The sequence below is a fragment of the Ursus arctos genome, unplaced genomic scaffold (genome assembly GCF_023065955.2).
Source record: "Ursus arctos isolate Adak ecotype North America unplaced genomic scaffold, UrsArc2.0 scaffold_3, whole genome shotgun sequence".
Classification (NCBI taxonomy): Eukaryota; Metazoa; Chordata; class Mammalia; order Carnivora; family Ursidae; genus Ursus; species Ursus arctos.
In genome coordinates this window covers 26,645,101-26,669,805 of record NW_026622985.1, presented here as the reverse complement: position 1 = coordinate 26,669,805, position 24,705 = coordinate 26,645,101, and the positions used below count along the sequence as shown (strand labels likewise).

The 24,705-nt window shown below is 34.8% G+C and overlaps 1 protein-coding gene across 9 annotated transcripts in view; it reads left to right on the top strand.

Moving 5' to 3' along the window:
- The window catches only part of SEMA3A (semaphorin 3A), an 818,384-nt gene that overhangs the window by 448,190 nt on the left and 345,489 nt on the right, over positions 1-24,705 (top strand). Inside the window, exon 1 of one of the 9 annotated variants that reach the window (XM_057304268.1) lies at positions 4,060-4,675. The exons of the other annotated variants lie outside the window; for them this stretch is intronic. The gene's annotated coding sequence lies outside the window, so the exon portion shown is untranslated. Of the gene's footprint in view, positions 1-4,059; positions 4,676-24,705 lie in introns of those variants that run through there. 9 annotated transcript variants of the gene reach the window in all.

Below are 24,705 nucleotides of genomic sequence, written 5' to 3'. Positions count from 1 at the left end.
ATGCTCAACTGACTGAGCCATCCAGGTGCCCTTACATTTTGAGTTTTTAAGTAAGTATACTGTAAGTCATATAAAAATGTATTTATGTCTAAATTAGCTGCATATGGATTTTTTAGTTTCTCTGTAAAATGAAACTTAAGATTGCTTTTTTTTTTTTTAAAGATTTTATTTATTTATTCGACAGAGATAGAGATAGCCAGCGAGAGAGGGAGCACAAGTAGGGGGAGTGGGAGAGGAAGAAGCAGGCTCATAGCGGAGGAGCCTGATGTGGGGCTTGATCCCATAACGCCGGGATCACGCCCTGAGCTGAAGGCAGACGCTTAACCACTGTGCCACCCAGGCGCCCCTAAGATTGCTTTTGAATATCAATAAAATTGGATTGTAATTATTATAAACAACTCCATTTACCCAGAAATATTAGAAAATTAGATTTTATTTGGCATTGTCTGTGATGAAGTATATCATCTGCTCTCATTGCTGTGTCAGACTGAAATTACCATCATTGGGAAGTTCTCAAAGAGAGAAATCCTCCTTTGACTGTGGAGGAGGGCTTTGGGGTGGGTGGTCAGATGAGCCTGAGGGGACTTGTATAAATTGTATTCCCTAAGGAATCATTACCTATTACTGGTAACACTCAGGTAAATGCCTTTTGATCAGGAGTAGCTGGAGGAGATTGGTCACTAAGAACACAAGGCTCCTACCAATGGGACAAGAGCATTTGTCAAGTCACAGCTGAAGTTGAATTAGTTCCCCACGTTGGATGGAAACTTTTCCTGCTGCCCTGAGATGTCTTCACATGTCAAAAAGTTCTGTCTGTAAGGATGAATAGCAGAGACCAGGGCTAAAAATACCACGCTGGGTTGGGAGGTGGATTAAGTGAAGGAGTGCCCCAAAGTGCTCTGTACAGCTCAGATAATGAGGAAGTTTTCATAAATGGAAGCTGTCATTGCATATGGTTAGTGGAAGGATGAGCACATTATCATCGTGAACAATAGAATGATTGTCATACTTAATGTCCTTAATAATGTTACTTTTCTCCTGAAATTGCCCATTTTAAAGTACCAGTCCACGTTCCAAACATTTACATCTCTCCCCAGGATTGCAGACAATGAGCCATAGTGCATATGGCTCCGTCGTGTGCAAATGCTGTGACAGAATGGTCAGTCCAGCTACATCTACCTCACAAACACAAGGAAAGCTCTCTGATTCCCCACATGCTGGCAGTCATGCACTCTAAAAACAATGGATCCCACCAAATATACATAGTATCACATGGCTACAGAAATACCTGTTACCAATTCTAGGTCAATGATGTTATTGGGAGCTTCATTTTTTCAATTTTTACATGTAAGTCTAACACTCCTATATATATTTGAAATAGTTAATTGTGATTTTTTTCTGATAATGACAATTCTAAGATTATTTTAGCCTAATTATAAAGAAAAGCAGATAAACATAAAATAATAAAAATAAGCTAAATAAATGCCTATAAATCAGAGGCAATTTTAAACATTTTCTTCTATGTGTGTATTCACATGTACACACACACACACACACACACACACACACACGCACCATGTCCCATAGTCAGAACCATATTAAATGTTATTTTGTAATTTTCCTTTAACAACATATTAAGGGAAATACACATGTTGGCATTATACTATACACACACATATATATACTATGTATATATATATATAGAAACATACTACATGTACACACAACATTCATAATATATATGCATTAAATATGTATGTGGTTAATAGCTATGCATGTTAATAGATGCATAGTGTTCATATTGTTTTCCTTTTTCTTTTTTTGAGAGAGGAAGAAAGCATGTGTGTGTGGTGGGGGAGGGGCAGAAGGAGAAGGAGAGAGAGAATCTTAAGCAGGTTCCATGCCCATTGCAGAGCCTCACATGCGACTCGATCGCACATCCCTGAGATCATGACCTGAGCCAAAATCATGAGTTGGATGCTTAACCAACTGAGCCACCTAGGTGCCCCTATAGTATACATATTCTATAATTTACTTAAATATTCCTTTTTTGATAAATGTGTACTTTCCATTTCCATGGTTATTAGCAGTGCAGCAATGCACTTCCTTGTGTAAACATCTTTGTACACATTTTTATTCTGTATGTACACTACAATATGTGTACACATATAGTACACATTGCTATTTTTGGAAGAATTCCTTGAAATGGAGTGGTTGGGCAAAGACGGTGCACTTTAAGATTTTGGGTACGTAATGCCTTTCACAAATCTGTTATTTATTTTTGTCACCAGTGACAATGTAGAGTCTTACAGTTTGTATGAGTTTCACTCTCTATTCCCACTTTTTCCTTCCTTCTGGCTACTGCTCATGAGATTCTCCTGAGATCCATTACTTTCCTGGCGAGTCACACCAGGCGTCTTGAGCATGCTTTCTTAATAACTCTTAGCTGACTCTTTCATCAACTTTGGGGACTCTCTTGCTGAACTACTTCATTCCTTAAGCCGATCTCATCTCATGCATATTTATGAAAATTACTTTTTAAAAGATAGTATGGAAAATAAAGATAAACACCACAACGTTAATGAATGTAATTTAAACTTTCTTTGCAAATAATAATGCTCATTTTTATTTGCTACATCGTAGGCTAAGTGCTGTATATGCATTACATGAACGATTAAATACTATTGTTAATATTTTTCTTTACAATAAAAAAAAGTGAAGCTCAGAAAATTTTAATTACTTTCCAAGGATCAATAGCCAATGAGTAGCATGTTTGGGCTTATATCCACAATTGTATGATTATAATTCTTCTCTCTTTCTCTCTGTCTTGTTTTTATTGTGATAAGAGCACTTGGTATCTATCCTCTTAACAAATTTTAAGTGTATAATAAGTTATTGTTGACTATATATGCAATGTTGTAAAGCAGATCTATAGGGCTTATTTATCTTACTTAATGGAAACTGTATGCCTATTGATTAATAACTCCCCATTTCCCCCTCCCATCAACCCCTGGTAACCATCATTCCAACGTTTGATTTTATGAGCAATTCTGTTCTCTTAACCACCATGATATACTGTCTGCATTTGGAGATTCAGAAACAAATTTAGGTCCTTGCCAGCCCTTCAAAGGCATGATTCTGAAAATTAATTTTACTGATAAATTACTTTGTAATGAAATATAAATTTAGATCAGAGTAAGTCTAAGTTGATCTTATATTATTTTTGAGCAAATAATCTGTTACTGAATTCCGTAATAAAAGGTTCTTGTTCATATTTTCTCCTTATAAAGATTGCAGACATTCTGTGAAAGATACCTAGTTTAGGATAATATTCACATAATTATGGTGAAGTCAGAATTTAGGCAAGCTTGTAAGAAACTCATTTCTGTACTTTTGTGACAGACTATTCTCTTTAGTGTGCATTGAATAACTGTTATGGCATAAGAAAGCACTGCAGATTCAGTTTCTTGAAACAGCCATCAACTTGGTAAGCTCAGGTTTATCTAAAGTCAGCTTTTCTAGCTTTTGCAGGTTGTCTGGGTGTATAAAACGTGATCTGGGCTCAGTTGGGGCAGCTTATCCAGGGCACTTCTGTTCCACCTATTTCTGTTATCCTTCTGAGACTAGTGGGTTAGCCCAGGCATGACCTTCTTATGGCAATGTCAGGAGCACCAGAGAGAAAATAAGAACACATAACATTTCCTACCCTTGCAATTGATGCATTGTTAACTCTGCCTCATTCTGTTGGCCAAAATACATCTCGTGACCTAACTCATAGCCGGAGGAAGAAAATAAATCAGTCCGCTTTGCGGGATGAACTGCAAGTTACATGGAAAAAAAGCATGAGGATAAGAAGGGAGGAAGTATGGGGGGCACTAGATATAAACTGCCACCAAAACAATTGCATTTAATTTGAAAATGTATTCTAGTTCCAAACTGAAATATTAATCTATATTCGATCATGGGATAGAATGGCTTTCTGATTTCCTGAGGGAGGGAGGGAGGGAGGGAGGAGATGCTGCAGACTTTGGTTTTGGTCAGGTGTTTTCTTCCCATAAAATGATATTGCTCATGTTCTTCAAGAACCTCTTGTGTGTCTCTCTGGGTTCAGTTTTCAGCACTGAAACCTCTCTGTGAGTGACTCATTAAACTAGTCACCACTGTATCCACCCACTCAACCTCATGCCACAGCCTCCAAATCTGTGGCTGCTGTGTCACGTAAGCATGAAAACGGTAGAATCCAGAATTCTCAATAAAATCTTCATGTTTAAGAAGAACATTTGAGAGTAATTGTCTGTAAGAAAAATAACTTGATTGCTGGGGAACCCGATCCGAAGGTGACTATTACTCACTCAGAGTGAGTTAAGCGGAAATTGGAGGAGGGAATCATAGCCTAGGAGTATGACTGAAGATAGAAAGCCGGAAATGTCTAAAGCAGCTGAGGAGGTGAACATAGTTTGTCTAAAAAGATAAGGCAGCTGAACAGAGTGAGAAGACATGAGCCAAATTTACACACACAAATAGTGGAAATAATCTCTGAGTATCCAGTTTGGGAAGAAGTGAGGGAGTTAATAGTGCTGTGAGTGGCTTGTGATGAGAGAACAAAGTGATTCCTGAGAGAGATCTGTAATGCTTCCAAGGTGTCAAAGAAGAGTTCCCTGGCCTTAGGAGAGAGGTATTTTTTTGTTTTTTTTAAATACCAGTTTGCCAAGAATGTTCTGGTTTTGGTAAAGGTTCAAACATAAAAAATTTTTGTTTGCTTGCTTGCTTGCTTTGCTTTGAAGACTATTTTTAAAAATATTTTGGGGCAGGGGCGCCTGGGTGGCTGTGTCAGTTAAGCATCTGACTCTTGATTTCGGCTCAGGTCATGATCTCAGGGTCCTGGGATCAAGCCCTGCATCAGACTCTGCTCAGCATAGAGTCTGCTTGTACCTCTCTCTCTGCTCCTCTTCCCCACCTCTCTCTCTCAAATAAATAAATAAATACAGTCTTTAAAACGTAACTGGGGCACCTGGCTGGCTTAGCAGGTGGAACGTGCAGCTTTTGATCTTGGGTTCATGAGTTCAAGCCCCTCATTGGGCATAGAGATTACTTAAAAAAAATGAATTAATAAAAAATAAAAACAACATAAGTGTAAAAATAAGTAAACAAAGCATAGTCAAAGGGACAATAATTGAAGTAATAAAGGGAAATGTGAAGTATTCCCAGAAAAGAGGCCCTTTGGCATGTAAATGGGAGGAAACAGTTTCTAATGGCATATAACTCTTTGCTTTGTGTTTCAGTCTGAGTAGAACCTGAAACAGTTTTAAGGAAATTATTAATATCTTTACATTCTTATAGCCAAAGTGTTCAAAATAATAAATATCTAAAGGCAAAGTGAAAAATCCAATCAACTGTCCACTCATGTTTCCAAATTCAAATATATGGAATGTTGTTTCTTAATTTCTGTGAGAAATACAGCTTGTTTTGATACAAATAATTCAATATCTATAGTTAATGTTTGTATGTTTTAATATTTTATTTTCTTAAATGTTATAATTTTACACAATGATCTCAATAATTAAGACCTCAATAGCTCATCCAATTTGACATGAAAATGTGAACTTTTGATTCGTAGAAACACTTGGCACAGTTGTTAAGCGTCTGCCTTCGGCTCAGGGCATGATCCCAGCGTTCTGGGATCAAGCCCCACATCAGGCTTCTCCGCTAGGAGCCTGCTTCTTCCTCTCCCACTCCCCCTGCTTGTGTTCCCTCTCTCACTGGCTGTCTCTCTGTCAAATAAATAAATAAAATCTTTAAAAAAAAAATCAAAGTATTCTGCATCAGGGTAGAAACTAAAGATAATTACAAATTCTGGATATTATTAATGTAACTTTAAATTCCACTTGTTCTAAATGTCTCATCTGTCTGCCTCTCCCCTATTGCCTACTATAGATAAAAGTCTGAGACATGTTACATCTCGTCCAGTAGTAACCATTAACATGCTATCACATGGGTATATCTGATAATGTAACAAGTTGCTGAAGGAATAAGACAATGGAAGTAATACTGGAAAGAGGTTTTGTCAGCATTTATTATACAATCTGATGTATGTTTCTCCTGTGAAAATGGCAAAAGTGGAATCCTTAAGATAGATGTTTCTGGGCACATGTGAATGTCTGCATACATGCGTCTGTGTGCATATGTATGTGCATATATGCACATGTGTGTATAATGACATAAGTACATATAGCCTGTATACACATATATGTATATATGTTAAGTAAGTTACATATATGTTATCTATCCACACATCATTTATGCATGTATGTATATATGTATTATGTATCTGTCATCTGTACCCCTTTTCTATTTGGGTAGGTAGTGCCATCCATTGCTTTTGTTGTCATGGGAAGCCCTGGGGCCCTGGGAAGTTCTGCCTCTATCTAGGAGCATTCTGTATTAACTTGCGGTTTATGTAATCATCTTTTATCCCCCCTCATCTTTTGTTACTAAAGAAATGTCATATCTTACAACTTCATCTCTGTGAATTTCAGTTTCCCCCCCCATAGAATGGAAATAAAAATATATATTGTAAAAGTAAATTTGAAATGTAAATAAAATAATGTATATTAAAATGGGCCACTGTTCACAATTACAAAAGTGAAATGGGAGAATTGAGAAAATGAAGGAACTAGGTTGACCATGGCTGAAATAGGAGTTCAACAGAGCAACCAAGGTGGTTGGTATGTTTTACATTTTTTTAATTGTCTTTAAAGTCTAGCTATTTGAAGTTTGCTAGAAATTATAATTCATCTATAATTTCCATAGATATTCCATATTTTATTTAAGGAGGTATCTGTTAAACTGTGCAATTATGGAGGGAAACCTGTGTACTAATAATATAAGGTATTGGCCTACGTGTATGCACATCCCTAAATCTCTAACGATGCTCTGGAGCTCCGGAGCACGTATACCACAGTGCGGAGATGAGGTATATGAATCGTAGTTTGCGTATGTTACTGCACTCATTTCTCAGACATTCTTACACACAACTTTCACCATTTCAGGCTCATACTCAAAACTTGCCAGATCTTTCTTTGCCTGCAGGGTAAATTACTTACTAGTTTCTTAGATTGTCATTGCGGGTTCTCAAGAGTCTGGCCACAACCCACCTTTCTGATGTTATCTCCCACTTCTGTCCAGTAAGATTCTGTGCTTCAGTCCAGCTGGCCTAGTCATGCCACCCACGATTCCACAGTCAGCATCTCACCTTTATTTTTGCAGGTTTTTTTCTTCCTACCTGGGATGACTTCCCAGCTTGTCCAAAGATTATACATCCCAATCCTTTAAATAACATGTCTACCCTCTATATGATGGTGTTTCAGAATCATCCTAGCCCATGATTATCCAGCTGTCATCTGAAAAACTAATACCTATATTACTAATTTTTGCTAGTAGAAAATTATTAATTTACTAATTAGTAATAAAATTTGATATTGCTTTCTGTTAGTAAAGGTATACTTACTTGACTAATATAATGATTGTTATAAAGAAGACTATTAGGTTGGTAAGCTATAAATTTTTATAAAGTAATATAATATTTGCTGAGTTATATTGTTACTCTCTTACCACACATGTATGTATTCACAACTTATAAAGAATGAAAAACAATGTTAGTTGACTAGTAAAACATCATATTATTACTTGAGGACTGTACTATTATGACTTCTTATAACCACAGTGCTACATTGTATCCTCTGAATAACAGGAACTCAGGAAAAAAAGCTTTTGCTTTTGAATGACTTACAGTTGGTACTGACCTATACCTGTAGAGCTTTTCTATACAAGTGTAACGTACCCTTTTTCAGTACTCCTACCTCTTATTCTTCCGTCTGGTTGCCATCATCTCTTACCTCCACTGAACTTACTGCTTTCACTTTTGCCTTTATACTGTAGTCCCCCACAGCAGCCAGAACAAGTATTTTAAATATCAATATGATAATTTAATTTCATTGCCAAACACTTCAGTGGCACTCTTGCATAGCTTAAAATAAAATTTTGACTTTGTACTTACGACCTTCATGTTGCCTCAGACTATCTCTGACCTCTCCTCCTGCTATTGATTCCACCTGAACGAAGCCGGCTTCCTCACTGCTCCTGGAACATGACAAGGAATGTTCCATGACAGATATCAGCATTTGTCTTCCCTCCCCCCCATCTCACATCCCCACATCCTTAGAGAAGCCTTCCCTGACCAGCCTAAAGGAAATAATCCCCATCCTTCAGTATCTACTCACACTGCTTTATTTGTCATTATGACAGTTACGACTACCTAACACTGTATTTCTTTGGTCATTTGTTTATTATCTGTTGCCACTTAAAAGAATGACATATTTTTGAGTGTAGAGTCTTTATTTTATTCACCTTTTTACTCACAGGATCTGGATTGCCATCTAGCATATACTATATGTTCAATTCATCTATTTTAAACAAATCAATTCACATTTTCAAATACCTAGGTTAGAAACACACACATGTCCTTTCTAGTTTGCAGAATGAGGGTGTTAAATATGGTATTTATATAAGACTGCCTGCTCTAAGCATCCAGAGATGAGGCTTTTCTTTTGTCCCAGGTCTGCAGCTTCTTTGTAAAGGCTCATGAACACTGTGCATCTCAGTGTCTCTTCATGAAACAGTGACAAATATTACTTGCCTTTGTTCTTATCACTTGGTGTCATGAAGCTGACGAACAAAGTACTTTAAATATCAAAAGTCATTTTCAACAGTACATTATTAATTTCTGGGCCTGACTAAAAATGATTCTTCTACTTGATTCCAAAGAAAGATAATAATATACATTTGGTAAAAATCCCCTAAAAATAAGTCTATATGGAACACAGGATATTAAAATGCATTCTTCCTAAAAAAAAGTTCCCAGACATACTAAACTTGTAAAATGTCTGGCTCTGAGCTGGTTTGAGGTTTTGCTTGGACTCCAAATATAGGTTTCTGTATTTTATGTGTCCATCTCTATAATTATTGATTTCCATTGGGATGTAGTCTTGGCCAAGTGAGTTTATTGTTTTCAGTGAGAACAACAATACTGTAATTCTAAATGTGATAAATTAACATTGTATTCTGATGATAACTTCAGTTTCAGGGCTGGATACATACTTGAAGGAAAAAATCTAAAGATACATCATTGAGATAAAATACAGTAACTATGTAGACACAAATACAGAGAGAAAAAGAAAATACACAAAAATACACACACACACACACACACACACAGGCTATATAATAACTGAGGTAAGATCAATATAAAACAACAATAGCAAGAAAGTAAACAAAAATGAACATGTTACCTAAATTCTTAACAACTTCTAAAAAATACATAATTAACACATATTCTTAGTATCAAGTGCTTCTTTTATAATCATTTGGCCACATCTCTGAGAAAACATGGAAGTCAGTGTCTTGAGAAATAAAAAAATCTCCCAATATAAAATCCATGGATTTTTATTTAATAACAAGATTGTGAAAGTATTATGTAACTTCAGATGCTGCCAAAAACAAACAAACCAAAAAAGCCCATACAATTAATAAATCCAAATCCAAATTCTGACCTGCTGACGTGATATTTCAGTGTTCCAGAAAATAACTGCCTTGGTTGTAAAATGATTTTTGTCTTCCTAATCCTCCTCACAAAGAAAAATAAACATGCTTTGAATCACAATTCATCAACAAAAGACAATGGTTTAATTCCATAAGTAAGTTTAACATATAAGTCACCTTCTATTGGGTTGCAAAAAAAAAAAAAAAGTATTACATATAATGGAAAAATACTGGGTTCTAGTCAGAAACTCACTGTTTTGGTGAGCGAGATTCACTAAAAATACAATAAATGAACTTCCATTGTGTTCTTGAAGTTGTAAAGAAAAATGGACTTTTTGAGGTTTACACTATATTTAAAAAATATTTTGGATTGTTAGCTATACATAAGCTTAAATATTTTGTCATGTGTTTCATTTTTCATACCACCTATAGCATTACATTGTGCTCCCTTACTTACTGGAGTAAACCATAATGTCCGAGAGAGCATTAATTCTGCTTCAGTGATGTTTTTTATTTTCAGTACTTTCCATAGAGTATTTGTAAAATTACTACACACTTATTGAACATATTGCTACGAAGGTCCAACACTTTACAAACCCAAGATTTCTTAGAGATCCCTTTAAACAAACATGATTGTAGATTTGACTGAGGGAAATTGAATGGCTCCCAAAGAAGTAAGACCAATCTCTTTAGCCTAATCTCTTCTTTCATACTTGGATTTCAACCTACATTTGCAACCTGACTTCTCTCTTTGTAGGTAGGTCTACTCATTATTCCAGGTGTATCTCTTGCTTTCCCACCTATATGTTTCAGTTCCACTTCCGTCTGGAATGTTGTTTCTCTTCCACAGGCCCTATCAAAAAGCTTAGACTCTTGTGAAACCTTAATTCAAATCTAGTTTTCTCTCTCCGAAATAACTGGACTAGCTGGAGATAGCTAGACTAGATCACCATCTTTTTTGAACATCTGTAACAAATCTGTCTTTTGAATGTCCACAGAAATTTTTAGCAAAACTATCGTTTCACAGTTATATTATAAGAAGGTATGTTTGATTTATGCACATTACTCTTTAGATACATTTTAGAATTCTCAGAGACATAAACACACATTGTATAGATTGTTTTGGAGAGTTTACAGGTTTAGTTTAAGAAGACTTCTGTTTAAAAACAATTGTACATCACCGAAAATAAAACAACTAGCATTTACTGGCCTGTTTCTTTAGTTGGAAAATTTAATAATTAGACTAAATTATGGAGATAACCCCATAACTGATCATTTCACACATAACCTATACATTGATATATTACTAGAAAATGTCTTTTACTTACAGTCCACCCCTAGTTCCTAAAAGGATTTTCCTGCCAATTGCTTTATATATCCTGTGTTGACAGGGTCTGAACAGGGAGAAATGGAGAGCAGGGTTAGTAGATTAATGGACGTATTTCATAGTTATTGTCAAGACCTTGGACATACTGCTTAAGCTCTCAGGATCTCAATTTGCTCAAAAACAAAACTTGGAATGAGATGAGCCTACTTTATAAGTTTTGTGGGGGTTTTGTTGGGTTTTTTTGAATAGTAAATGATTTACATGTAAATTATTTAGAGTATCAGCCTGCTTAAGAACTGTAAGTTTCTGCCATCATTAAATGAGTGCACAATGAAAAATCCTACATAACCAAATAAATGATTTTTTATCATATTTATGGTTAGTTTTGGTTAACAGTTTACCTGTTGGTATGCCTGTTATCTTAAAATACCTAGAAAATGACATGTGGATATGCACTGAACAGAAAGGCCTTTTCTCAGTTGTTGTTTATGGATGAACTGAGTGAGTCTCTTGAGAGAGCCAAAGTAATTCTGCCTTGGAGTGCTCAGCTATTGAGGCAGAAAGAATATGTGCTCCCTGTTCTTGCTAGCTTGGGCTTGAAGCATGGTTGTACCCTCCAGAGTCGTACTGGGTGAAGTGAGAATTGGACATCAAGGATGCATTTTCCACTATGCTACTTTTTTTCAGAAGCTTAATTGATTAATAAAGAGGAGAAATCTACTGTATTAGTAAATATTGATCATGTCATCATAATTTACTTTATTAATATCACACTTTTGTACCACTTACTACTCTTGTAATTGTTTGTTTAGCATCTGTTTCTCCACTAGACTGTCAGATTAATAAGAGGGATGATATATTTTTGCTTTACTTAAAACTAGGTTCCATGGGCCTGCTTTAGGTCTGTGCATCTCTGAGGGTCTTAATAATTATATAATGAAGCCAATTTTCATTATTGGAGCACTGCAATGTACTACTCTGGCTATTTGTTAAATCTGATCATAGGGTACAGTGAAATCAATAACTAAGGGATATGTAGGTCTTTGATACATAATAAGAGCAAGAATCTTTTAATATTTTAAAATAAAAATTTGTCTGTGATGGCTTCAATGCAAGCTTTCAAAAGGCAGTGGAAAAGCCTTCATTTTTTTTTCCCACTAGTAACTATAATATTCAAATAAAGTAATTGAACAGTGGTATCCCTAATAGCTAGTTTAAATTAAATAACCATGTTTTATAACTGTGTTATAATTATTCAAATGTAAATTATCATATAATTTAAATATTGTAATTTTATCTTAACCAAGATAAAATATTTCAAATATGAGCTAAATTAATGATACCAATCACAGGTTCGTTATCTCTTCACAATTTCTCAGAATTACTTATCATACCCTTACAGAAGTATTATTTTATGATGCTTATATGGATCTCACTAACAGAGAAGTGTCTGGTTCTGGTTATTTAAAAAAAAATATGTGAAATATGTCATTCATTTACGAAAAACTTCAATGAAGTTGTTCCCAAAGGAAAAAATATGCAAAATGTGAATATGATCAATAACAAGGGGTAACTTGAAGTCACCTTTGAAGTGTAGTCCCCAGTATGGATAAGCCTATCAGTGATCAAATAACAGAGTAGGGGGCATAGTCAGCTGTAGTTTGAAAAGAAGAGTCTTTCCAAAAGTGAGGGACTGCTTTAGGGAATACTTTCTGGAGATTAAGAGATAAAAGTCTGAAGCCCAGATTCACCACTTAAGTTCTGGGACTTGGACCAAGTTACTTAAATTCTTTCCATCTCTTTTTCAAGTAGAAAACTGGCATAATTGGAATAAGTGCAGAGAGCACAAACCCAGAGTCCTCAAACTTGGACTATTCTGAACCATAAAGGCACCAAAAGAATAAATCTTTTTTCTGGTTCCAAACTCTAAATATGTATGGGATTCCCTTCCAAGCATGAGTGTTTCAAGAAACTGGGTAAAATAATCATCTCTAGCTCCTGGGCTGAAGGAGACTCTGGTATGTAGTACTCTTCCTTGGCATGTCATTCACTTTCCTGTGGTGTAGATTCCACCGAAGCACTCCTCAGTTCTCACTGCAGGGTTGAACTCACTCTTTCACCTCTACCTCTACTCCCAATTGTATTTATATAACTGTATTTTTTTTTATTTCCCTTTGTAGTGTCATAACCAGGAGGTAATGGTAACGCAGGATCCCATTGCCGGCTAGTAGGAGTAGAGTTAGTACATATCACAGCTGGGATGGAGAATGGTCACTCTGCTCGTTCCAAGGCATTTGTGTTAACTTTTTAACTGCCCTCATTCTTGTGGTCTAAAGAATGCAAACAATTCCACAATTCCACCTCATTTTTCCCCCCTTGTTCTGTGTTTTTTTTTTTTTCCCCTCCCTCCTCAATGTCTCCCTGTGTCCTCAGGGCCTGCCTGACCTGAACCTTTTATTCAGAACTTACCTCTTTCAGTTCCAGAAGTTACTCTCGATTCTTTTTTCCTTCTCTTCTATATTAAATTTTGCCTCTCATCCATAACTATTACTCAAAAACAAAACAAAAAACAACAGCGTAGTAATGTTAATAGAAAATTGATTTTTGCTATTTGGAAAGATAATAAATATTTAGGGTCTTATGTCACATAATAAAATATATCTTGGGTGACAAAATGCTTCGTTTTTTAATGCCGTAAGAAATATACTTTTAAAATTTGGTGGCTAACATAATTAAATGTAAAAAAAGTCAAGTGATTAAAATACTAGAAATAAAGAATAATAAATGTATCTTAAATCCAAAATGGTGATGAATGGCTAAGTTTAAATGACAAGAAAATACTGTAAAGAAAGAATTAATGCTTGATAACACAAAATTAAAAGTTTGTATTTGAAAAAATTGTTTTAAGTATTTATCTGTTTAGCCAATGTTGTATGCAAACTATAAATTAAGAAAGTGTTTTCAGGGGAATATGACAAAGGAGTATGTTAACATATAAAATTTCCTAACGTAGAAACTTATACTTTTTAAAAATTATTGAGGACACTAAAAGGTTTTGTTTATATCTGTCAATATGTACCGTAATAGAAATTAAAACACATTGAAAAATATGTATCCATTACTTTATCTAAAATTGCAATAAACTAATCACATGTTAATACAAATACATACTATAATGAAAAAAAATTTCTAAAACAAATGAGTGAGAATGTAGCAGTGTTTTGTATTTTTGAACATTTCCTTAATATCTGGCTTTGTAGCTGGATTTTCATATCTGCATCTTTATTCAATCTGTGGTGATAGCACCCATCTGTAGCGTCTGGAAGACAACACTGTATGCTCATCAGAAAATGAGAGTAAAAGAGGCAGATTATATCTTCATGTTATTTTGAAAGTAGTTTTGACCTTGCAGAGCCCCTTAAAAGTTCCTGAGGGTCACATTCTGTAGATCTGTACAGTCTGTAGATCGCACTCTGAGAACCATTGTCCTCAACCAGTCAGGGCCTTACCAGGAGTTGGGATTAATATTCAGTGTCACAAAAGCGGCATGGTTGCTGTATAATTAAGCAGGACTAGACTGGGTATGAAAGTAACAGTCACAAAGTTCTCCAAACTATAAAGTTTAGTGATATAGCCATCCAAATTAGGTTAATTACATTAGTTAAATGGAAACATGCTTACATTATAAAATAGAATATAAAAAGATACAAAATTGTATGTTTTAATATCCATTAAAATATCTGCAGACACGTTTTAAAAATTACTGGAGCAGGAATAAATAATGCTGTTAAAACTTTTTTTTAAAAAAAGCATTGGGGAACTGGAAGAAATGCTCCTCAGAATTACCAGTGATTGCCTTTGGGACATGGATGTGTGTTTCCAAATGTCCAACAGTGCAAAGAGTGAGAATCCAGTCTCCATCTCCTGGGCTATTATGGAATTTTAGGCCCCTGAACTGTTTTCTCTCAGGGTTCCTGTTTCTCTCACTTAATGAATCAATTCTTTGTTGGTTAGAATTAGGTCCAGAGTAGTCATTTCCCAAATAATTCATTTCCTTTATCTTTGATGGATGGAATTTTCAATAAGGTGTGTCAGGAACTTGTCAGATGATGTGACTTTGCTGAAAGAGAATTTCAGCAGATGTCTATAACTGACTCTCCCATTGCTACTCTGTTTGGCTTCTGAGGCAGCTCGGTGATCTGTGTCAGGTCACATCATCCATTTCCTTCCTCCGGCTGTTGCTCAGTGGTATACTCCCACACTGCTGTTTAGTTTGTAACGTTCCCATTTTTTCGTCATCTATTTGATGTACAGCATGTTTCCCTACCTAGATTAATGAATGAGCATTTCTTTTGGGCAGGTGCCCTGCAGGGCTCTCTCTGCCTGCTCAGTCCCTCGGGGAGCCCACGCTCTGGGACTGGGTTTTCAGAGTGTGTCTCTGACACTTGGTAGGTTTCCATAGCAGGGTCTGCGGACACACTGATTGCTTCTGAAGAAACCCACATGAAGCAGATGGGTGCACATATATAAAGTTTGAATCAAGGAATTCATTTGATTTTTGACAGAAGTCTCATGAAGTTCTTAATTGTCATATTCTTAAAATGTGTTCAAGTACTACTGAGTTGGTTTGCTTGTCTCAGCCAACATTCTTTTATGCTATAATTTGTTTCAGTTAACCCATTTTCTTGTACTTGGACAATTTACGTTTGCTGTTTGAACTGCATTTTTATCTTTCTGGTCTCACATTTTTATGTGCATCCCTAGTATCCAAAAAATGTGTAAGTATATCACGATGAAAATGTAAAATTACCTATGAAAATAGTGTAGTTCCATGTAAGTATATAAATACTAATCATTTACAGAATTTTTTATAAATATAAAAAGGCATTCCGTATGCACTGGGCACATGAAACTTCAAGGGTGTGAATTTTTCTGAGAAGCTGTACCCGAAAGTGAGATTAGGAAGTATGATGAGGATGATCTCACAGCAATATATTTGCTCTTGGTCACCATCAAATTTGTTGTTATGCAATTCTGTCAAATAGCATCCTTTCTGATGTTTTTATAACAAATGCTCAAATAGGCCTACCAGTATTGTTGGTGGACCTATAAAAGCCTGGAATAATGATGAGAAAGTTAAGATTTGTTAAGCACTTATTACGTGGTTGGCATTGAGAATTATCTAATTCTTTCAACACCACTGTGACATAGGCACTATTATTATTATTATTATTATTATTATTATTACCCTTTCATGAATATGATAACAGAGTCTTGGAGGAATTAAATAACTTATTCAAGGCCATCCAGATCTTTAGTGGTGAAGGAAGGACATTTCTCTCAGAGATTCTCTTCAGACAGCCCATTCCTAATCATTAAATATATCATATAAAGCTACAGAAATATTACTATAAAACAAGAGAACAAACAAAGCAAAAAAGAAGAAGAAGAAAAAGAAGAAGAAGAAGAAGAAGAAGAAGAAGAAGAAGGGAAAGCCTAGAGCCAAGCTCACCTTCTTATACTCTCCTGTGAAGTTTTTGCATAGGAAGAGTGAAGTACACACACAGCCGCCTCCCCCAAGTCCTTCAGTCAATGTCTCAGGCCTAACCCTGAAGATGCATTTTTGACTCTGTCATTTGTATTCACATGAGTTAGCAATAGGAATTTTTCTTGGGATTCTCCTTGCTCAGTGCACTTTTCCAGAAGGCTTAGCCTCCTACTCTATGTCATGAGATTCATCATTATCAGGGCATTGTTAGTTAATGATTCTCCTATTTTATATGAATTCTTCTTCCTAATGATGCCTATTTATTCTTTTTCTTTGAATATAAACTATTGCTTCATATTTAAAAGACCTAATCCCTATGCTTAGTAAAAATAGGTGTATTTATTTACATACATGCCTAGCTCCTTTGCTCCAGTGGTAGAATTTCCCCTCACTGTGCCATAGCTGTTCATATTTTAAAATTTTTTCTGTTTTGTTATTTTTATTTGTCCCTGCCTATCATTTAGGAATGTTATAATCACTGGTTTCTACTTTACATCATGTCTCCCAATGAATAAGATATTCTTTCTTCCAAGTTGTGAAAGTTTGTTGAATCCGTTGACCTACACTCCTGCGAGACAAACTCTCTCAGCACTTCATGAGAGCATGCTCCTAATTAGCCATCCCTCCCCTGGATCATAATCTCCAATAGAACTCACAGCTCCTGGAGTTCTCCTTGGTGGCTACTTCAGAAATTGTGAAAAACAGCTTTTTTTTTTTTTCCCCAAGACCTAGTTCTTCTAAACTCTAAAGGCCCCTGCTTATATTTTAGGGTTTTTCTCTTCTTTTCTTTTCTTTTCTTTTCTTTTCTTTTCTTTTCTTTTCTTACTAGTTTCTGATATCCACAGGAACCAATTAACACTAATTAACACTAGCCTTTGAAAGTCAATCAGTTTTACACCACCCAAAAATTGGAGCACAAGATCTCTAAGAATTATACAAAATTAATTAAGCCCATCTTCTATGGAAAAAATAAATTGGCCAAATCTAGGAAGTTTTTTGTAGGAGATCTGAGGTCTTATATTTTCTTCCTGCCTCTGTGGCTTGACCGCCCCTGCCAAGAAAGGAAATTACGTTGTTTTTCTCTTTATAAAACTAACCCATTGCTCTCTGTGATGATTAAATACATTTCTTTCTAATTAACTTCCTGGTTAATTTCTTACACTGATTGTGAAAATTTTTCCTAAAGTTACATGTCTTTACCATCTTTGTTTCTGGTTATTAGCATATGCACTGAAATAGTATCACAAAAATCTCTTTTGCCTTTCCTGACATTATTACGTACAGTGATACCTCTTTTGTATCATTTTTTTCCTTCAGTCCTTTGATAGTGGCGTATTTGTTTACCTGGTGTCCTCATGTCTCAAAATTTACTGTCAATTACATTTGATGTGGGAAAGAATGAAGACAACCCAGTTCTAATTTTGTTTTGAACAATTTAATTTCTTTCCACTACTGCTGAATATATGACAACCAAACTAGAATATGCTGTTTTGCCTCATTCCTATTGTTTGCTTTCTGCCTTATCATAGTTTTAGAGCAAAAGCTAAGTATACTTGTATAGCTTAAAAGGACTGTTGAAAACTCTCTCTCACGGTAAAATTTGTACAAAGCATATGAAGTTGCAGAGCATTTCAAGTATTCAGGCTAAAAGACAAAATATAGAAAAAACATATATTAAACTTCTAATTCCTGATAACAAAAGTTTTAAAAAGATATTTATAGCTGTACATTTTTAGAATTCAGCGTTAGTTTTAGTCCGTGATCTCTGAAACTTTAAAGGGTTATTTAAACTTGTAGACTATTTTTAAAAAGATTTATTCATTTTTAGAGAGAGAGCACATGGATGGGGAGGGAGGCAGAGGGAGACAAGCAGGCTTCCCACTGAGCAGGAAGCCCACTGAGGGGCTTGATCCTAGGATCCCAAGATCTTGTCCTGAGCTGAAATAAAGAGTCCGATGCTTAACCTACCAAGCCATCCAGGTGCCCCTGAATAGTGACTTTTTTTTTTTAACTTTTAGAATAACATGCATACCTGGAATTTCAGAATGTATCCCTTTTCCAACATCATAAAAAACTTACATATTATTGTGCAGGCTTATCAAAAATAAATGTTTTATCATTTTAAAACTGTGTTTCATAATAAAATAATTCTATTATTTGTATATACTTAAATTGAGGATATTTCAAAAATCAAAATAAATGAAACAATTAGACTAAATGACTCAAATGAAATCCTCTTATAGCCATACTTTTAGCAGGTGCAAAACTTATATGAAAAACAAACAAAAAAAAAGCAGACTTTGAAAACTGCATATTTTTTTCATTAAAATGCATGTTGTAAAGGTCTTGATTTCACAATGATTTAGTTTTACTTTATGGAATTCAATTTACATTCGCTTAATAGGCTTCTACTAAATCACCAGTTATAATTAAAAAGCACATTTCAGAAACTTTGATGTTTAAAGATATATTTATGACTACCTTGTAGGGTCCAGGCCATTTTCTTGTAATATAGACTAGGTTAAAAATTAGGGCCCTGTTTATACTCTTGGAATTAGGGTAAACTCAAACAAATAAGGTCTGCTTTTGAAATCAATTATAACATATATATTGGAAGAAGTAAAATTAGTTAGCATTGAGGTACAATAAATAAATAGCTATCTTACTGCTAAATTGTCTTTTTAAATGGCAAGTTAAACTCATTATATTGCATAGATTATAACATCAATACGAGCCAAGTTTTAAAACAAGTTTTAAAACACTGAAATAAATTTCAAAAGAAAAACATGATTTTAATATTTAAAAACCTATGTCATTTATTGTGCACAATGGGTAAAGAAGATCTGTAAAACATAATGCATGGATGGGAAAGGTTGCAAAGATTTGTATAGCATTGCTATTTCTTGTTAAAGCCATTTCTGGAGGCCTTAGCTATTTCCTTTCATTCTAGGATATTTCCATTTATTTCCTTTTATAGTACTCATTACACAGGCCATGAGTACTTCAGACCAACCAGGTTTTTCATTCACATTTTATTGACCAGGGAATATATAGTAAGAAATTACATTCTCAAGCACTTACAAATTGGTCTTTTATTCCTGGTCTTTTTGTTTAAAACATTTTAACTTGGACTTATATATTTTTTAGCTTTCTTCAATTTCCTTAGTTTCATCTAGACTTAGCAGACAGAAAATGTTCCAAGTGGAAACAATATAATGTGAAACCTTGATCAGATTTTTAAAAATACAGAAAACACCAAAAAAAAAAAAAGAAAGAAAGAAAATGACATGATGAGACTGAGAAATTGTGGTGAGAATAATTTAAAAGGTAGTCATTGACTTGATAAATTAAGGCTTCTAGAAAGAAAAAAAAAACATTTATGTAGTCTGGCTATCTAAATATTATAGAATCAATCTATATAAATATGGTATATATCTATACCTGAATATAGGTTAAATTTCTAGTTGATCAAATGAATGAAATCATCTTATCCTACAAAATGGGTGAGAAATTGAGCAGAGCCAAGGACTTCAAAAGCAGCTTTGTTTTTGTTATTCTGAAGTTGTGAAACACTGGAGACTTGTTTTCTGGTTAAAGCAGTTGTTTCTACTCTCATATTATAGACCTTCTAATTTAGGGAATTCCATTCTGTGTACTTAATTTCCCTGAGAATCTTAACTGGAAATAATCTGTGTTGTCCTAAGCCAGTCATGAAAGTCTGGTATGCAGATGCTATGTTTTATTCTAATGAAGTTACAGTGGTAGATAAATTGATTTCATGACTTGGTGGGAAGGATAAAATTTGCTATGATAAAAAGAACAATAAAACCACACTTCCATATCATTTTTGGTGAAATGACATGATTTTAGTGATTCTAAGTTATTGTTATCCCCTCCATTTCTCTAGCAGTATCAACTATGCATATTTGTTTCTTGTGGTGGCGCATACATAACATATTGACTCAGAAAATATGACATTTGTAAAGAATCATATCTAAAAGGGCCAGCATCAAATTCTTTCTTGGACAAAACTGGAAAAAAAAAAATGATCTAACTGAAAGAGTAGTTTTCCCCCTCCTGCCCCAAAGGCAGAAAAATCCCAGCGGTATTGTTTTGTCTCTATCCATGTTTGGCAGTATAAAACCTATTGTGCAGATGATTTAACATTCATTTACTGTCTCTTAACTGTATGTTTTGTTGTTCTTGTTTTAGAAAAATCTGCTAAAAGACAGTGTATCAAAAATACTGGCAATTTAATGCAGATTTAGGAAAGGAATAGAAAAGGGAGGAAAGTGGAAATTGAATGGGTGGGATAATGGTACAGAGATACACACCTTCTTATAGTTAATAGTGAAACCTATTTTAAAATGCTATATCTCTCATATAAAAAAGGAAATAAAAAATGGTTTGTTTAATAAGAGAGTAAGTTCAGAGCCATCTTAACGCTTAAGGAACTACCATTAGCTGAGTTGAACACAAATCTTTGCTCTAAGTTTTCTTAGCTGTGTAGATCAAGAAAAGAGTAAGTAATGACTTCATACAGAGGGAAATACATTGCCATTGCTCTTTAGTATTTCCTTTTATGTCCAAGAACTCTCTGGATTTATTACGTCATTGTAAGTTTTGCTTTAAATTTTAAATGTTTATAATATCATTTTGATGAAATTTTATTTTCAGCTAGAACATGGTGACATTTTTATTTCTCTATTTTTTCAGAGCATTAAGCTTATAGCATATGACTTGAGAGTAAGCATTAGTGTGTTGAGATAACATATGTTCTCAATAGGTAACTGACACATAAAAGAAGAAAAATGTGATTTAATGAAGCAATTTCAGAATTTGTAACTTAACATATGGTTTGAGAAGAGGATAAAATCAATAAACAATGTGGACCTGCAAGCTCACAGACAGAACTACTTCTTAGGTTAGATTCCATATTTTATGACATTTTAATGTTGTGATCATTGAAGCTTTCTTATTCTCTCCCAAAAATATGCTATGGAAAAAAGCAGCATTTCAGAACTTGATGTCCATTCTATAAATAGCATATCAGGTCAGTTTCTCTTCTAATAGGACAAAGAAAATGAAACACTTTTCCCCCATATTTTATATTAATTCACTCATCTATGTTGAACTATGCTTTACCCATCTGAATTTTTATACCCACTATATAATATATGTTATGTAGGATCACAGAAATATATTAGGTATCTGGAAAATATATGAAGAAATAATTTATCTCATAGAGAAGAGGCTCTTATGTTAAAACTTGTTTCTAGATCATTTTCCTTTTTTATTTCAGGATTTTCTGAGAACTGGTACAATTGATGACCAAACCCCTAAAACACTTCTATTATATTACAAAAGAAAGAAGGATGTTATATGTGTATGTGTGTGTGTGTATGTGTAGTACACACATATTTGTTACAGATTAATTTGATACTTGTCCTTACCAATCCAAACTTTCTTACCCATTAGATTCCCATAAGTGACATATCAGTCTCCCTTACTTGATCTCAATAAATATTTGTGGATATAATGAATATAAATGAGTAATGTAGCCGTCTGATGCCAGCTTTTATTTTCTGATAGTCTCAGATGTTTTTCAGGATGCAATAGCATAGTGTTACAGAAACATATTATCCTCCCCATCCCCCGCCAAAACTATAGTCATGTTAAGTAACCATGTCCTTGAGACATCCACATTCATGTGGTCTTGGCCCTTAGAATGCTTCTAGCAGCTTCTAGCCTTATTATAGAAAGAGGTTTACTTTAAGTATGTAGTTGAATTTTTGAGTTCTATTTATAACTTCTAGAATAGGGAGGCAAAAGATATCCTGCTGGGTCATATTAAAGATCAGACACTCTCAATTTCTGATGTAGTATTTGAAAAAGGAACTGAAAATTTGGGGAGCAGTTTTTCAGAGGCCTTTCCAAGATGTGGTATTACTAGAGGAAGCCAAACAAGGCTCTTGGTCTGTGTAACGGGGAAGTGGGCATTATGTGTGGGAAGGATGGGAGAGTGTTTTGAAGGCCATCTAAATAATTAGGAATGTTGACTTGTCTTTATATAAGTGCTATGAATAAATGTTCACCTTATACATGCTTCTAATTCTGACTATCTAAAAAAATACTTTCTAATATGTTACTTTAAGGTATATATGTGTGTTTGTGAGAGAAAGTGGGGGGGGAGAGACAGAGAGGGAGATGGTGTGCACACATATGTTTGCACACATGCTTTCCTGAGTTCGTGTAACTTTGTCTTTACGCTCCTGATCTTCTGTCTTGAAAATAATCTGGCTTCCAAGGAGGATCCAACATATACACAACCCATCTGCACTCTCTTTTCAATCACTAACAATTCTTCAAGGACTCCAAGTGTCATGCTTGAGAAGTTGACTGCATTTCAAAGGTTCTTAAATTTTTTTGAAAACAATAAATGAGAGATAAAGACAACTGAGTAATGCAAGTTATAAAAATAAAATAACAACCATGGTAATTAAGGATTTAGGTGCTTGATGGCAGTTTTGCTCTGAATCATTCTTCGGTTACTAAGCAGCATTATTAACGATACTTTCTAAGAATTCCAAATTTAGACTTTAACATGGTAGAGCAGACACTGTATTTTTAAAAAAGATAAATGAAAAATAAAGGTGAATATATTAATTGGTATATGTTTAATATGGGAGAAATACGGAATGCAAAGACTCCAGTAAAAATGTCTGGGCAAGTGTAACGGAGGTCATTAGCTTATGATTTTCATGGTGTACATGTCCAATCACAAAGAATATATTTTTTGCAGTTTTTAAAAAATGAAGTTACCAAACACATAAAACTTCCGTAGGATTAAATGTATATTTTAGATGTAGTGATTGCTTTCAGTGGAAAGTTACTGCTTTATGTATTTTTAAAAGGATCCTACTATCTCAGTCTCCACTCCCTGCAAAGTGCTTGTTCCGGCCCTATTATATATCAGGCACTATAAGAAGTTCTTGGAGAGTACATTTGGGCATAGTGAAGGAGATGATGCAGTATGAACAAGGACTGTGTGAATGAAAAGGGGAAATATGGGTTGTATGAGGAACGTTTTAGTGATCAATGCAGTAGGGATTGACATAGATCAACAGAAAGGTCAGGGAAATATATGGATGTGGAACATGAATAACAAAAATATGTCAAGGTTAATGTCTACGTTTCTGGCTTGTGCAACAAAACAGATGTAACGGTGAAATAGGGAACACTAGAGTTGGTCAGTTGGGGCAGATTCAGGGCAATAAGAATGTTATTTCCTATTAGGATATATTGATACACCCTGGAGATATCAGAACGGCAGACAGAGATACAAATGTGGAGCTCAAAGGAGCTGTCTGGACTGGAGATAGCATGTTAAGAAACCTCTGAACAGTTATTTATTCAAGTCATAGATACACATGAGAATGCCTGGAGATTGCAGTGAAAATAGAAAAGAGGACCTGGTACACATTCTATGAGAAAATATCAATAAAGTCCAATGCTCTTATGATCCTAGGTAAGGTCAGGTGTAGAAATACATTGTCAGGATTATTAATATGGGAACCATGGGTAAACAAAAAAATATTGCTCTTGTAGAGCCGGAAGAGGGACAGAGGGACGATTTCCTCTAGCTATAGTGTCCTTCCAGGTGACGTACGCTCTGCAGCCAATGTCTTCCTCCCTCTTTATCTCCTCTGTTCACTTACTCAGGAAAACCTTTTCTGACCTTACTGCCTGCTTCAACTCTGCACGTTATACGTATATAGAGCAATTTATCATTCTTCAATTTATTTGAGTGGGTTTTTTTTAAACTAATATAGGTTGCCTTTCTTAGAATTTAATCTTCATGAAAGCAGGAGCATGCATAGTTGTACAGTTCACTTGAATCCCTAGCACCCAACATATTTTGGGATATTGTAAGGGTTTAAGTGTATTTGTTGAGAAAAAGAGGGGAGATAGGAAGGAAAGATGAAAATGGTAGAGGGAGGAAAAAAGGAAGAGTGGAAGCTATAAGGGAATAAATGAAGAAGAGGCCAGGGGAATGAATAGCCTTCCAGAAAAATATTAAGTAGATCATATAAGTCTGATATGGGAAAAAATTACCTCAAAATTTAAGTACAGAACACATGGATTAATTGAACAACTCTTAACTCTATAACTTGATGAATTATACAACATGATACACACACACACACACACACACACAGGGAACCACCACTAA